The following is a 15,747-nucleotide window of genomic DNA, read 5'->3' on the forward strand; positions in this document are numbered from 1 at the left end:
ACATTACGAGGCCCTTGCACCACCAGAGCGTCACTTTTAGTGACGCTCCGGTGGCGCAGTGCCTTGTGCCACATTTACACGGCGGCGTTAAGCCACTTTATGTGGCTTAATGCCATGTTGTAAATACAGCCCCTTCACACGCATCACTTAGCAATGGGTGTTGCTGTGGGCATTCCACTGCAGCCCCAATTGCATTTTGATGCTGCCCCAGATTTAAGAGGAATCGTAAACCAGAGGCAGTGCCAAAAACTAACGCCACCTCAGGGGTGGCACTAACATGGCACAAGGAGGAGAAATAATTTTATTTCTCCTTGATTTTGCTTTTTGTATGTGTGCCATCACAAGACATGAAGCCACTGCATCGCCAGGGTGCCAATCACCAAGTGCAATTAATAAAAGTACCAAATCTATGGAAATTTCACTCCTTCGATTTTGAATTTCAGACATTACCTGAAAACGCATCAATTTAAGCAACGCCTGGTCCATCATCGATTGACTCCCCAACCCCTCCTAGCACCTAGTCTTCCCTACTGGTGTGCCTATGTACATGGTCTTGACTTGTCTCACCCCCTCTGCCATGTAAAGCGCTTGGTTGCTTGACTTCTAGGTTGGCACTATAGGATACCCAGCAGCTGCCTAGTATTAAGTCGGTGATATTGAAACCTGTAATGTGAACTTCAAGGGTGCTCATTTAAACATAAGCACTGTTGTGCTTCACCATCATTCACAACGCTGTGCTTGACGCCTTTATGAGTTCATGATCACAAGGGATGGGGGCAGAACAGACCAGATGGTACAAGTTTCCAGGTCAGAACCTCGGTGGATCACGAATCAGCCATCGATGCGCCCTAATGCAGTTTATGGCATGTCTAAGTCACACGCAATATTATATTCTGCTGTTTTGGCGTTTCCTCTGCCCCGGCAACGGGGATCTATTTGAGGCCTACGCTTGAGAAAGGTGCTCTACAGTGCTTAATTTGTAAATAAAAACGTGTTGGTGCCCAGAGCCCTCCTCATAAACACGCGGCTGCTGCAATTAAATGTGCGAGCACGGAAAACTGAGGCAGCGTAATCCTGAAGCCATCTGGGGCCTCTTCAATCCATGTACAGCCACTCCCTGCCCCCTTCAGCTCATTCTTGCAGCTTTCTGCTCTCTCACATTTTGACACTTTTTCGTTTATCTCTCCATCCATCTTTCCCATATGTGTCTTTTGCTGGCAGTAAATACTTGTGGTAGAAAATAAGCGCCAGCCCTCAAAAATAAGTGCTGATGCTCAGCACCGGAAACAACATGCACAAATTAAGCACTGCTTCCCCAATACTGTGGCACCCTAAGGCGGCTGACCACTATTGCCTTAATGTGTCATTGGCCATGCCTCAATTAAAAGTAGCGAGAAGCAGCAGCCCAGGAGTGACATGTGACTACCTGCCCCAGCCCTACTGGGATTTCAGAGGTGAACGCCTGCAGGACACTCTCTTCATGTCTCGCTAGACCCGACTGGCAGACTGGACCCAATCCTAGTGACCTTTGAGAGGTGCGGGCCTGCTGTGAAATCTCTGCATCTGACAAGTACCTCTTCAAGTCTGACATCTGACATAACCGTCATGCTTGACATGTGACTGATTCTGCCCCGGCCCTTTCAGACATCTGATATCTCTACAGGTCGGTTCCCTCCTGTCTTAAATGAAAGGACGGGGACAGTACGAACAGTGAAAGATTTTAAGTACTGCAGGAAGAAAACTCGCTTCCGAAAACATTTAAACGAGCACTGAGAAAGCCAATCGATTTGACGCTCCCACTCGAGCACAGACAAAAGCAATGGAAAAACGACTATGCAATTCCAGTTTGCAAAAAACTAAAAAAAGTACTGCTTTTTGTATACAATGCACAAATGAGACAAATAATTAAATATGTGATGACGGTGTGCTTTTACAGATGTAAAACAGTCCTTAGGCTTTCCAGCGGAAGTAAATTACACCCCAAGCAGCCAATAGAAAGAAGGTGACACTAAAATACTCCTGTGGTTTGTGATTGACATATCTAAAGCCAATGGCTGAACGCCAAAGGCGGCTGAACCAAAGCTCCTAGAGTATGTATCAAATACAGTACTCTTGCCATGAATGGCGCTAGCACCTACACACTAAGGGGCATATTTACACTGAAGTGGTGCAGCGCTGCGCCAAAATTGGCAGCACCGCGATGTGTCACTTCAGGAACCCACACATGCGCCGCGTTTACAAAAATACACTGCACCCCTGTGTTTCCCCCTGCACCAGCGCTAAATTTAGCTGCCTAGCGCCAACACAGACACTGTTGCACCATAGTGCAAGGCTGCCTGCATAGCAGGAAATGATTGTTTTTGTGCAGGAAGGTCTGCCTTCCTGCACATAAACAATCAATAATGGTGATTTGTCACTTCTATGTGGGCTGCATAATGCAGCACACCTAGAAGTAGCAAATCATAATTATTTAATGATTGTTTATCTGCAGGAAGGGGCATCTTCCTGCACATAGACAATCACTAATGGCCTTTTGCTCTCTCTATGTGTGCTGCAGAATGCAGCACATATAGAAAAAGCAAAAACAAGGAGAGATAAAGGTATTTTTCCTTGTTGCGCCATGCTAATTCCACCCCTGGGGTGGCGTTAGTTTTGGGCACTTCCTAGGATTTAGGTTTCCTTGTAAATCTGGGCCAGTGTCAAAAAGCAATGGATGTTGCATGGGGGGGGGCCCATATTTACAAGGTGGCGTTAAGCCACAAAAAGTGGCTGAACGCTGCCTTGTAAGTATGGCACAAGGCACATCGCTACCCGAGCATCACAAAAAGTGACGCTGAAGTGGCTCTCGGGGCTTGTAAATATGCCCCTTAATGCCTAAAAAGTAGATTATTCAGGCCTTTTGCGTTTCTACAATCTAGTACTGTAACACTGGCCTCACAGGCACACCTCTAGGGTGTCTCGATGTCTTTGTTAATTTCTGTGTGGTATGCAAATCTAAGGGCCAGATTTAAGAAAAGTGGTGCTACATTACATGGAGGGCTACTTTTCTTATGGCCCCTTGCGCCCTCTACCACCACCATGTGTGCCGTACTTAAAATACAGTGCACCATGGCGCAGGGTAGGGGGCAATAGTGTCAGAATTTCTGACAGTATTGATACACTGTTCAGGGTTAGAGCCAAGATTTTGCCGCTAACTCTGAACAGTACATAGGGACACTTACTGCATTCACTCCACTCCTCCTCCACCCCACTCCTATGGCCCAGCCCCTCTCTTCGCACGCTGGCTGAGTCAGCTGCTGAAAAATAAAATGACAGAAAACATTTATTTTTATTTTTCAGCTGCAGGCTCTTAGCCAGGGGGGCGATGCTCCTTCGCCATGGCAAATGAGTCACCCCTGAAAAACATGCTTCCTTCTGTTTTCAGTCGACTCTGTCCAAAAACCGGAACATGAGCCAAACCTGCCTAGATCTGCTGGAGCATGCTGGTGAAAAATCGGGATGCCTGATCACCTTCGCTCTACTGCGGTGCCGGTTGGGGGGTGCAAAAAAAGTGACACATCATAACTGATGTGCCACTTTTTCTTAAATATGTTCTTGTTTTTGCTGTGCTGTAAAGGTGTCCACTGGTTATTGTGAGTTTGATGAGATTAGGCACTTTAGCTCATATTTATGCTTTGGCTCATATTTATACTTTTTGACTCAAAACTGTGCAAATGCGGTTTTGCGTAAAAAATTACAGCGCTGGCTTGCGATATTCCAGAGCACCACCTGGGATCCAAATTTATGGAATCCCGTAAGCCCGCGCAAAGGGTGGGATAGCGTCTGGGAAAATGATGTTGGCAGGGAGGGAGTGGCGGTGTGGGAGAAGGGGGTTTTGAACCAAACAATGACACTAGGCTGGTTAGAGGCAAAAAAATGCTTTTAACGAGCCTAGCGTCATTTTCTGACGCAATACCGTCCATACCACAAGTCATGCCCACCACCCCAATGGCCAGCACAGGGGACAGGGTCCCCTGGGCATGACCATTGCCCCCAGTGCCATGTAGGGGACCCATTACAGGGCCCCCAATGACAAAAATACTTACCTCTACTTACCCTACTTACTTGGGATGGGGTCCCCCATCCACTGGTGTCCCTCTGGTGTGGGTGGGGGTGTTCCTGTGGCTTGGGATGGGCACCTGTGGGCCCTTTCCATGGTGTTTGACCATGGAAATGGGTCCACAGGTCCCCTAACGCCTGCCCTGACCCAGGCATTATATTATGGCGCTAAGCAGACTTAGCACCATTATTTAGGCCCACCTACGCCCATGCACCATTTTTGCATGGGAGGATAAATAAGGTGATAGGGGCTTTGAGTCATTTTTTGGATGGGAACACCTACCTTGCATCTTATTGACGCAAGGTAGGTTCATGCATCCAAAAAATGACTTTAACTCCAATATTTTGACGATAGACGGGTCTAATGTCAAAATATGAATATGGAGTTAGGTTTGCACTGAATTAGCGTTAGAAAAATGACGCTAATTAAGCACAAAGAAAGTATAAATATGCCCCTTTGTTGGGAAGTCTGAAGAGTGAGCAGAGAAAACGTTTGGCAGTGCAAAGTGTAGGCTGCAGTAACTATAACATTTTTTACAATGTGTAACAAGTATCGCTACCCTTTCCTGTAATTAGAGCTACATTATGTTAAAAATCCCCCTGAGCTACTAATAGTATAAGTAACCACATAGGACAAGGTTGCATCAGTGACCATCATATGCAACATTACCAGCAGTGATTGCCCCAGTGCATCAGGCATGGTTGCCAGCAGCGATGCAAAAAATGCTTTGTCAATGTGGAATGCCTCTACACAGGTAGCACGTAGCAGCCATTGCTGCAATGCCACTTGCCCCAAGCAATAAGTATTAATAATAAGTGCTCCCCAACACCATTTGTATTTTCTCACTTAAACATCAGCTTTAAATTTGCATTGGGAATTCAACCATTTTTCCCCAAACGCCAAGTGTTTCCCCATACACATTTTCATCTCAAATACACACGTTTCAGTTTTAGTATACATATATTAATTCAACTAAGCAAAAGCTTCTAATTTAGTTCACTGGGCTACACAGTGGAGAGCTACTTATACGTAGCTGGAGAGCTACCTGTGGCTCAGGAGCTACTCGTTGGAGAAGCCTGGTGTGTAATAGCAATGGACTAGTTTGGGGAGGTAACAGCATATAAAGAAGAGGTGTGCTGTGTTGAATTTCTCTTTACAAGTCTAAAATGGAATCGTTTACGTTCATGTCGGATTTTTGGACATGAGAAAAAAGGAAATAAATAGCGAACAGACAGAGGAAAGTTTGTAATGTCGATTAACATTTCTACGGGGGCTTTCGATTTGATTGGCCATTAAGTGTAAGAGATCACCAAAGAAGAGAGACAAGCTTTTTTTGGCTTTTGCAGATAGATAGATAGATAGTTTTCGCTGTTTGCCAGGCTGATGAATTGCCCACAGTTAGTTGCTACCACAGCAGATATCAGAGCAGTAACTGCAGTTGCAGCCATAGTAGAGTGTATAGTAGTGACCACACTTTCCAAAAAAGCAGCAATGTCCACAGCAGTGACTGCAGCAGTGACCACAGCTGCAACCTCCTCAGGAAAGACAGCAGTAATAATAAAGTATACCTCACCAGGAACCACAGGAATAAGTGATCCAATAGAAGTATTAAAAGCTACAACCCCAGCCACCACTACCACAATCATAGCTACAACCGTTTCAACAAGCAGAACAGACGCCACAGAAACAACACCTCTACCACAGTTGTAACCACATCTGGGAGCACAGAAATGACCAAGCTGCTATCAAAGAAGGCATAATATCAGCAACAAAAACAACTATCACATTAGAGCCGATGGTAGTAACCACAGCAATGACCAACACTTTCACCACTGCGGGTACGGGGGACCCCAAAAAATTTCAACCTCAAAGTTTTACCTCAACAGAACTCCCATGTGTTGATGAATCGAAGATTGTGTTAAACCTCAATGTTATGAGGCAATGTGTCCCTGAGGTAAGGCACCCACAAAGCAAAAAAATACAGCCAATGAAGTAAAGGGTCCACTCAATAATTGAGTTCTATATCAGCAGAAGAAATTAAAGGAGTTTTATTACCTCAAAAGGCTCTCAGCAAAAAAACATTACAGAGTACTGCAAAATCACAAATATTCTAAGTTCCAAGTGAACAGAAAAATCAAAAGAGAAACACATATGAGCCCTAGTAACATCTAAAGATTCAGCAAAGTCTTTTGGCTCACCCCCAAAATCAAGGGTTTTTATACACTACTTCTGCATATTAAATCACTACAACTGCAAGCGTAACTGTGGTCAGAGCACAATTGTATTAATTGTCATATTGCCTTTTTATCTAAGTTCTATCTCACTACATGGACATTGATTCTACCCACTCTTTGCTAATACCATCCGGAAATGGCATGGCAAATTAGTTACATGAACAACAGCAAACCATTATGAATGAATGTGGTACACTGAGCTAGAAAACTACAGTTTTGTGACCAAGCCAGGAATGTTTTCATTGAGAACAGTAAGAACATGTGTCAGTGGAAATAAAAAAAGATAGGTCTACTTAATTGTATGCTGCAGAAATAAGGACGAGCGAAACATGCAGGGCGAAGGCATCCATTTTGAAAAAGGCGGCAAAAGGGCCCAAATTGAGGCTTAGTTAACAAGATCTAAGAAAACACACTTCTAGATGATTGGAAATTTGCTTCACAGACAATATAAGTATATACATATAAACTCAAGAGTAAAACTATGTTCTGCACGTGGTTAATAGTACACAAAAATATAAATGCACAAAAACCCTAACACCACATCATAGATGGCAGCAGCGAGCACAGGTGCCATCACAATAGGGATAACAAAGGCAACAGTTGTGTTAGACACAGGTGTGACTATAGCTCTAAGTGCAGAAAATGCCATAACTCCCACAACAGCAGGTACAACAGCAGCAACCACAGCTGTAACCATAGCAGAAAGCACAGCAGAGACAATAGGTGCTACAACAGCATGAGCCACAGGAGCAAAAACAGCTCTCAGTTTAGGAGTGACCACAGCTATAGCAACATAAGATACCACAGCAGCAACCATATATGCCATCACAACAGCAATCCTAGCTGTAACAACAGCATTGAGCACAGCTAAAATGGCAGGGACAACAACCACAACAATGCTTCCAGCAATGCAGCAACAGCAGTCACAACACCCACAGCAGTGAGAACAGTTGCCACTATTGCAGGGACTACAGTAGTAACAACAGCTGCCACAACAATGATACCACAGAAGCAACAGCTGCCACAGCAGCAGCCACAGCACAACGAGCTGCACAGAGCCACCACAAAAGTAGCAACACAAGCTTTAACAATAGTATGAAGTACCAAGCAGTGACTACATCTTCTACACCGCTGTAACCACAGCAGTGACCACAGCTTGAACCACAATTGGGGCAACAGCAGTACCACAACTGTAATGACATCAAGGACCAGATCTGCATCACAATTGGAGCAATAGCAGCATTCACATCGGTAATCACAGGTGGACCTACAGCAACACCCACATCTACACCCGGAGCGAGACCACAACATCAATTTCAGCTGTCATGGCAGCAGGGACCATGTGTGCTCAAGAGCAGCCACAATAGCTGCCACCGTGGCAGCTCCAGCAATGCAGGGGAAACCACAGTGCCGCAGTTAAAGTACTTTAATCCTTCCAAGGTGTATGGAAACCCCTATATAAATACCAAAGCAATACAATACACAGTTGTAAACATAGCAGGGCCAACAACAGCAGCTGCTACAACAATACCTGCAACCACTGCAGTGAGCGTAGCTGCCACATCAGCTGCCACAATAGCCATCATAGCAGCAGCAATAACAGCTTCCACAGAGAAAAACCACACAACCGCAAGCACAGCATGGCATACTGAAGTGACCACAGCTTTAACGATAGCAGGGACCACAACATTGAACACAGCTGCTAGCACAATAGGAACCGGACATAGCAGGGGCCAAAACACACATCTAGCTGATGTCATTACAGCAACAATGGGGGGACAGTCGTTTCCATTGCTGCAGGGTAGAAGATCCCAGAAAGGATGAGCCAAAACTGATCCACAAACTGCCACAACAGTTACCACCACAGGAGCAATGACTGCTGCAACAATAAATGCAAGAACTGCAAGGACTACAGCAAGGATCAAAGCTTCCAACTCAGATGTAAATGCAACAGAAACCACAGGAGCAACTCTATGTGCCATCACAACAGGGACAATAGCAGCAGACTCAGCTGTAACCAGTGCAAAGAAAGCCATTGCCACCAAGGCAGGGACAGCAATAGCCACAACAGCAGGAACCACAGAAGAAACCACAGCCACAGTCACAGCAGGGTCTATAAAAAGTAAGTGTATCTCCCAGCACAGCAGGGACTGCAGTGGCAACCACTGCAGGTGCAACAGAGTAACCACAGCTGCTGCAACATCAGGGACCACAGATGCAACAAGAGCTGCCACTATGGCAGAGACACCATGAGCAGGAATAGCTGACCTTGATTCAGTAACAACAGCAGAGACACAGTTATAAGCACAGCGGGGGATAACAGCAACAAAACAATTGCCACAACAAAATAAACCATGAATAGTTGTATCCACAGCAGGGACCACAAGTGCCCCAATGCGGAGAGAACAGCAATCAGAACCACTGCAGTGACCATAGCAGCAACCAAGGCTGCCTGCATGGATTACAATAGCAAAAAGTCTTCTAGAACTTCATGTACTGTAGCAACAACCACAACTAGAACCTCAGCAGATACCATAGCAGCATCTATAGCCACAGCAGGAACAACAGCAACTGCCGCTGCCACAGCCCCAGGAATCATGCAGTGATAACAGCAGAGACAACAACTATAGCTGCCTGCAACATAGGGGCAACACCACTGGCAACAACTGTAAACACTATGAAAGACAAAAAAGTGAAATGCTTGAAATAATGAGAGCCACTAGTAATTACCCTGGGTCAAACTGCAACCTTTTACTTTCTGCCTCACTGTACCCCTACAGACAGGAACCAACTGTATGAGGCTGGCATAGTTTGTAGTGGGTACCAAAGGTACTTACACCTTATACCAGGTCCAGTTATCCCTTATTAGTGAAATATAGTCAGTGTCTAGAAGCCAGGCTCTCTAGGGTTAGTGTGGAGGAGCAGCCAAGGCCTAACTAGGAGACATGCAAACCCCATACAATACCACTATAGTCACACAGTACTCACACACATGAAAGAAAATACTCAATGTTACAAAAATAAAGATACTTTATTTTGGTGACACAAAGGCCAAAAATACCTTGGAGACCTTACTCCCTTAGGAGGTAAGTAATATACACAGTATATACACTAGAATACAGTAATAGCTGTTTAAACAGTTAGCAAATAGTGCAAATAGTGAAAATCACAATAGATAGCAATGGGCGTAGGGGGAACACAATCCATAAACTAAAATAGTGGAATGCGAAAGTCGGTTTCCCACCTAGGCAAGTGTAATGTGTAGAGGGGCGCTGTGAGTGTAAGAAACACCAGAGGTAAGTAATATAAACCACCCCAGAGCCCAGGAAAGCAGGAATAAATCACAGTAAGTTTCCTAGAACACACAAGAACATGTGATAGAAGATTTTGCAAGAACCAGAAGAGACTGCGAGACACCAACAATGGCTTCCTGGACCTGATGACTTGTGGAAGAAAGGGACAAAGTCCAAGAAGCACTGAAGAGTCCAGGGAGAACAGGAGTCCTTGCTAACCCAGATGAAGGTGCAAAAGAACAACCACCAGTGAAGAAGAACAGTCAGTACTGCATCCAAGAAGACGGATGCGGGTTGGTGCAGGTGATGTCCCATGCCGGATGGATGATTGCAGTCTGGCTTGGGTCGCTGGATTCCGCCAGCAAGCCTCAGCACACACAAAGCTCGCGGTTAGCGGAAAATGGCGCTGTCCGGGACCAGGAGGGACCCAGGAGGAGGACACAAAGGGGGCTCTCAGCAACTCAGAGAGTCCTCAGAAGACCAGGCAGCATGCACAGGGGTTCCACAGCATGGGGACAAAGAAGGTGCAAAAGGAGGCCCATGCATCACTACCCAAAGGGATCCCACGCCGCCGGAGAACAACACAGGAGGCTGTGCGTCGCAGGAAAGAGTGATGGGGGCTGGAGCTGCATGGTGCATGAAGTACTTCATGGAAGGATGCCAACAAGCCTTGGCAACTGCAAAACATGTGGTGCACAGGGGTACTCTCTTGCGTGGGAAGGCAAGCTCTTCCCTCCACCAAAGGTGGAAAATAGGACATCAAAACTGTTGGGACCACTTCAATCCACCACCCCTGATGCTGGATCCATGCACTTTGTCTGGAGAGGGGACCCAAGCCACCGGTCGTCGTTGCAGAGGAGTGCCTGCTAAAGGAGGGAAGTGACTCCTTCACTTCAAGGGAGATTCCTTAGTTCTTCTGGTGCAGGCTGAAGACAGGCAGTCCTCGGAGGATGCACAACCTGGAAACAGTTGCAGTTGCTGGCAGGAGCTGAAGATACAATGTTGCAGAAGTCGTCTTTGCTTCTTTGTTGCAGTTTGTAGAGTTCCTGGACGGTCCAGATGCAGTTTCGTCGGTAGAAGGTGAAGTAAAGGATGCAGAGGATTCCTGCTGGAGTCTTGCACCCCTGGGGAGGTGATGGACAGGAGAGTGGTCACTGCCCTTTCCTTTGTCCAGTTTTGTGCCAGAGCAGAGAGTGGGGGTCCCTGAACCGGTGTAGACTGGATCAGGGCCGGCTTTAGGACTGGTGGCGTCCTGTGCGACAGTTTATTTTGGCACCCCCACCCCATGACTTCCTCCTCGGTTTCACTCACTACCACCCCACAAATGTGCCCCTCATCTCTCCATTCCTCCCCTTTCACATACATTCATGTGTTTTAAAGCACTTGTAAAGGCTGGCTTTTACTAATCCACTCAGCTAGCCACATAAAAAATAGGGGCATATTTAAGAGCCTCTGGCGCCTTTCTAACGCCACATTAGCGTCATTTTGTTTTACGCTAATGTGGTGTTAGAAGGCCAAAAACTATGTGGCATATTTACAAAGTGGCCAATGCATGCGTTACGCCACTTTGTATCCTTTTGCGCTACATTATGCCTGTGCCAGGCGTAATGTATGCAAAGGTGGCATTCCCCCATTAGGGGAGGAGGGCAATAAAATGGTGCAAAGAAATCTGACAGATTAGGGGGCGCTAAGGGACGCAAGAAAAGTGGCACAGCACTGTGTGCAGTGCCACTTTTTTCAAATATGCCCCATAGGGCAATGCTTAATTTGTAAATAAAAAGGTGCCAGTGCCCAAAGCCCTCCTCTTAAACATGCGGCTGATGCAATTAAATGTATGAACACGGAATACAGAGGCAGCGTAACCCTGAAGCCATCTCGGGCCTCTTCAATCCATTTACAGGCACTCCCTGCCCCTTCAGCTCACTCTTGTGGATTTCTGCTTTTTCCCATTGTGGCGCTTTTTTGCTTTTTCTCTGCCTCGGTCTTTCCCACATGTGTCTTTTTCTCACAGTAAATGCTTGAGGGGGAAAAATAAGCGCAGGCCCTCAAAAATAAATGCCGGTGCTCTGCACCGGAAACAACAAGCACAAATTAAAGCACTACATAGGGGCATATTTAAGAGCCCCTAGTGCCATTCTAACGCCACATTAGTGTCATTTTTTTACACTAATGTGGCGTTAGAAGGCCAAAAACGCTGTGCGATATTCACAAAGAAGCGCAATGCATGCATTGCACCACTTTGTAACCCTTTGCGCCAGGCATAATGTATGCAAAGGGGGCATACACCCGTTAGGGGGGGTCTCTGCTGTTCAGAGCAGGCATTAAAAGGAGGCTTCTATTGGTTACAATGGGCCTTTGGGTGCTTTGCAAGATTAGTGTCAACATTTTTTACGCTAATCCTGCAAAGTGCCGGACTAGCGTAAAAAATACTGACGCTAATCCCCTAACTACCGCCATGGTGTGCCGTATTTTAAATATGACACACACATGGTGGCGTTAGGGGGGTGTGAGAAAAGTGGCGCTGCAGTGTGTGCAGCGCCACGTTTCTTAAATATGCCCCATATTTCAGTTTTTTGCAGCAGGAATATTAACCCTCTATGCTACTTTATGTTGAGTCAATGCTGCCACCAGGCAAAACTCCCATCTCTCTCTCTAGCAGGAACATTAATCACAGCAGGTGCATTTTAATTGTTTCTCGTAGTCTAAACGCACAAGGAAGTTTTCAGCAGGTGCTTTTAAATCGCAAGTTTCGGAAGTTATTGCTGAACACAGCGCCCCCTGAGGTCAGCACCTGGTGCGGTCGCACAGCTCACACTGCCCTAAAGCCGGCCCTGGACTGGATTATGCAAGGAGGGCACCATCTGTGCCCTTCAGAGCATTTCCAGAGGCGCTGGGAGGCTACCCCTCCCAAGCCTGTAACACCTATTTCCAAAGGGAGAGAGTTTAACACCCCTCTCCCAAAATAAATCCTTTGTCCTGCCTTCCTGGGCTCGAGCTGTTTGAGCAGCAGGAGGGCAGAAACCTGTCTGTGAGGTGGCAGCAGCTGCGGCTGCATGGAAAACCTCAGAAGGCTGGTATGGCAGTACTGGGGGTCCACTGTGGAGTCCCCAGAGTGCATGGAATTATACAACCAATGTTAGAATCAGCATTGGGGTATAATTCCAAGACGTTAGACACCTTACATAGCCATATTCAGAGTTACCATTGTGAAGCTGGACATAGGTATTGACCTATGTCCAGTACACGTGTAAAATGGAGTCCCGCAGTCACGAAGTCTGGGAATATGGTCCTGGACGACGTGGGGGCACCTCTGCTAGCGCAGGGGTGCCCTCACACACAGGTACTCTGCACCCAGCCTTCAGGGTTGGAAGGCCTGGTATGTGGGTGACTTATATGGCAGTGAAAGGGTACATGCACCATTTCACACAGGCTGCAATGGTAGTCCTGTAGAAGCCTTTGCATGGGCTCCCTATGGGTGGCAAAAGAAATGCTGCAGCCCATAGGGATTCCCTGGAACCCCAATGCCCTGCATACCTAGGTACCATATACTATGGACTTATAAGGGGGCACCAGTATGCTAATTATGAGTGGAATACTGTGTTAGCAATACCCAACAGCCAAATTTAAAGGGGAGAGAGCATAAGCACTAGGGTCCTGGTTAGCAGGATCCCAGTGACATAGTTAAACACACTGACAAACATGCCAAAAATGGGGGTAACCATGCTAGAACAAGGCTACTTTCTTACACCAACCATGTGCAAACCAGCTTTGGTCCTGCTTCAGTGGAAACAGCTCAGTTCGAAGTACTAAGTGGAGTGTCCTCAGACCTGAAACAGAAACAACCCCAGACAATTCTCGACTTTGTTGGGGCTCATAACTGAGGTACAGCTCAAACCCTATCAGCTCCTGAGTAGCGACCCTGCCGTGGACATACCCTCTGCACTTCTCACTAAGTAAAACAAACAAGCATTGGCAAAGCAAATAGGTCTAGCTTTACTGTAGTAATGCATGTAAGCACAGACATGTATACATGAGTACAGGCTATTTGTGCCTCATCTCTTTGAAACCTACCGCTTTCTATGCAATCTGTGTCATTGCCTTGTTTGAATTCCTTTCACTTGCGGTGCCACGCAGCAGAGGATGAGGACATAACACTAATAGTCTGTTTGCACTTTAATGTGCCTCTCTTTTTGATGCCAAACTTATTGGCTTTGCCAAGGCTTATTATTTCTGTAGAATAATACATATATGCTCAGGAATGGCAAATTATCCATAAATAGTCCATGGGGTAAGCTATAATATGGCAAATTTCAAATAGTTGATATCCTGGTATATTTACCTGGAATAATACTGCTATTAATTATAGACTGAGTAATTGGCTCTTTGAGGGTGCCATGATGGCATCATACATGCCAATTTGTGGAACATTATTGACAAATGACAATCATCTGTTCAATGCCATGTGCCACTATAGGGTGCAATTTAATTCCTTGGTCTTGTACTATTATTACTCTTTTTACGTGACATTTTGTGCCGCGGCACAACACCTGATACTGATGATGTAGCAGCCACCGGGGTGCACATACAAACTGCTATATGCTTGAACTGATTAATTAACAACTATAATACTATTAATGGAAAACTTTTTTTGATTTATTTTGTTACAGTATTTACCCAACCCATAATGTTGACCATTCATTTAATGCAAACCACAAACAGAATTTTCTCTGTGGTTACATATTATTATCTAAATCACTTCCATGCTGTTGGAGGCGGCACATTCTGGTTGGCTGAGGCAAGGCCCTACCCAGGCAGAACCTGCCACTTTGTCAGGGCTTGGCGATTATACTCGCTGTATAACCTGCGCTCACCCTAGGGTCGCTTGGCACAGAGCAGTCGGGCTTAACACAGAACCAATGAATAAAATAATAGCACAGCACCTCCCCACTATGTTGAGTGGCACAAATGACTCTTCATACACCGGGTAGGTATATGAAAATTGTATTCAACACATACATTATCAACACAGCATGAGTATCAAGGAAAACCTGGGCACAAATCACTTTTAGCAATAGAATTCAAAATATTAAGCCCAACTGTGTATGACGCCAACAACAGTGTATAAAAGTGAGAAAATTACACATTCCCTCCCCACATCCTCATGCGGTGCATAAAACCCACCCTAGAGTTTACCAACTTCAATGTTACACATAAATTCAGCGTGCACCCTGGTTTCACATAGCACTGCAGCCTAGGGCGCACTATTAAATTGTAATGTCAACCTCAGGATTCACTGGTAGAAGAACATGACCAGCAACACCACAGTGCTACCCTTGTATTCACCTGCACTTACTCCTGCACATCCACTCTGCACCACCATGCGGTGCCTCGGGTACCTAACGCTCGGCCACAGACCAAGAAATGGCACAAACACAAACCAGAAATAATGATTACCTTTTCTGAAAATGCAAATGATCGCATACATCGACCAGGCTTACTCATACACTCATACACACTTGCTCTGGCACCCTAATGCACCCTAATGCAGAGCCCTGATATCTGGCTAGTGTATGCCACTGTGTCTGCAGGCACCCTAGGTCCCAAACCACCCTCCACCCACCAACCAGCTTCAGCCCCACCACAAGCTAAAAATTGAGTCAGAGTACCCCTAGATACTAGGCTGCTCATGGCCAAAGACACACTTTGTAGGATCCTGGGGGCAACATCCGATCTAGCAACAATTAGCAAGAACGTTTGGGCTCCCAATAGAGGTCTGCAACACACAGAGGGAAGGTCACTGGGGTCGCCCGCTAGCCACTGCTGCACCCAGCCTAGTCAGGCAATCCAATGTTACCAAGTAGTTACCAATTTCAGCACCTCTGGAATAGAGGTGCACCGTCCGGGCATGTTGACTTGAGTTTCCCTTGACAAGTCCAGTTGCACACAAAGAGTTTCTAGGTTTTCACCACCTGCACAAGGAGGTGTTGTGACTGGTGCACAAAGAGTTGAGTGCTCGTTGACACCAGAAGACTTTTTGGCATGCAGTGGGGCAGTACTTGGCAAGCTTCGCACCAGGCAGCTCTGGTCTCCAGGCACAATACTTAGTCCATGTTCATGCCAC

Source organism: Pleurodeles waltl, chromosome 3_1, assembly GCF_031143425.1.
Source record: "Pleurodeles waltl isolate 20211129_DDA chromosome 3_1, aPleWal1.hap1.20221129, whole genome shotgun sequence".
Lineage (NCBI taxonomy): Eukaryota > Metazoa > Chordata > Amphibia > Caudata > Salamandridae > Pleurodeles > Pleurodeles waltl.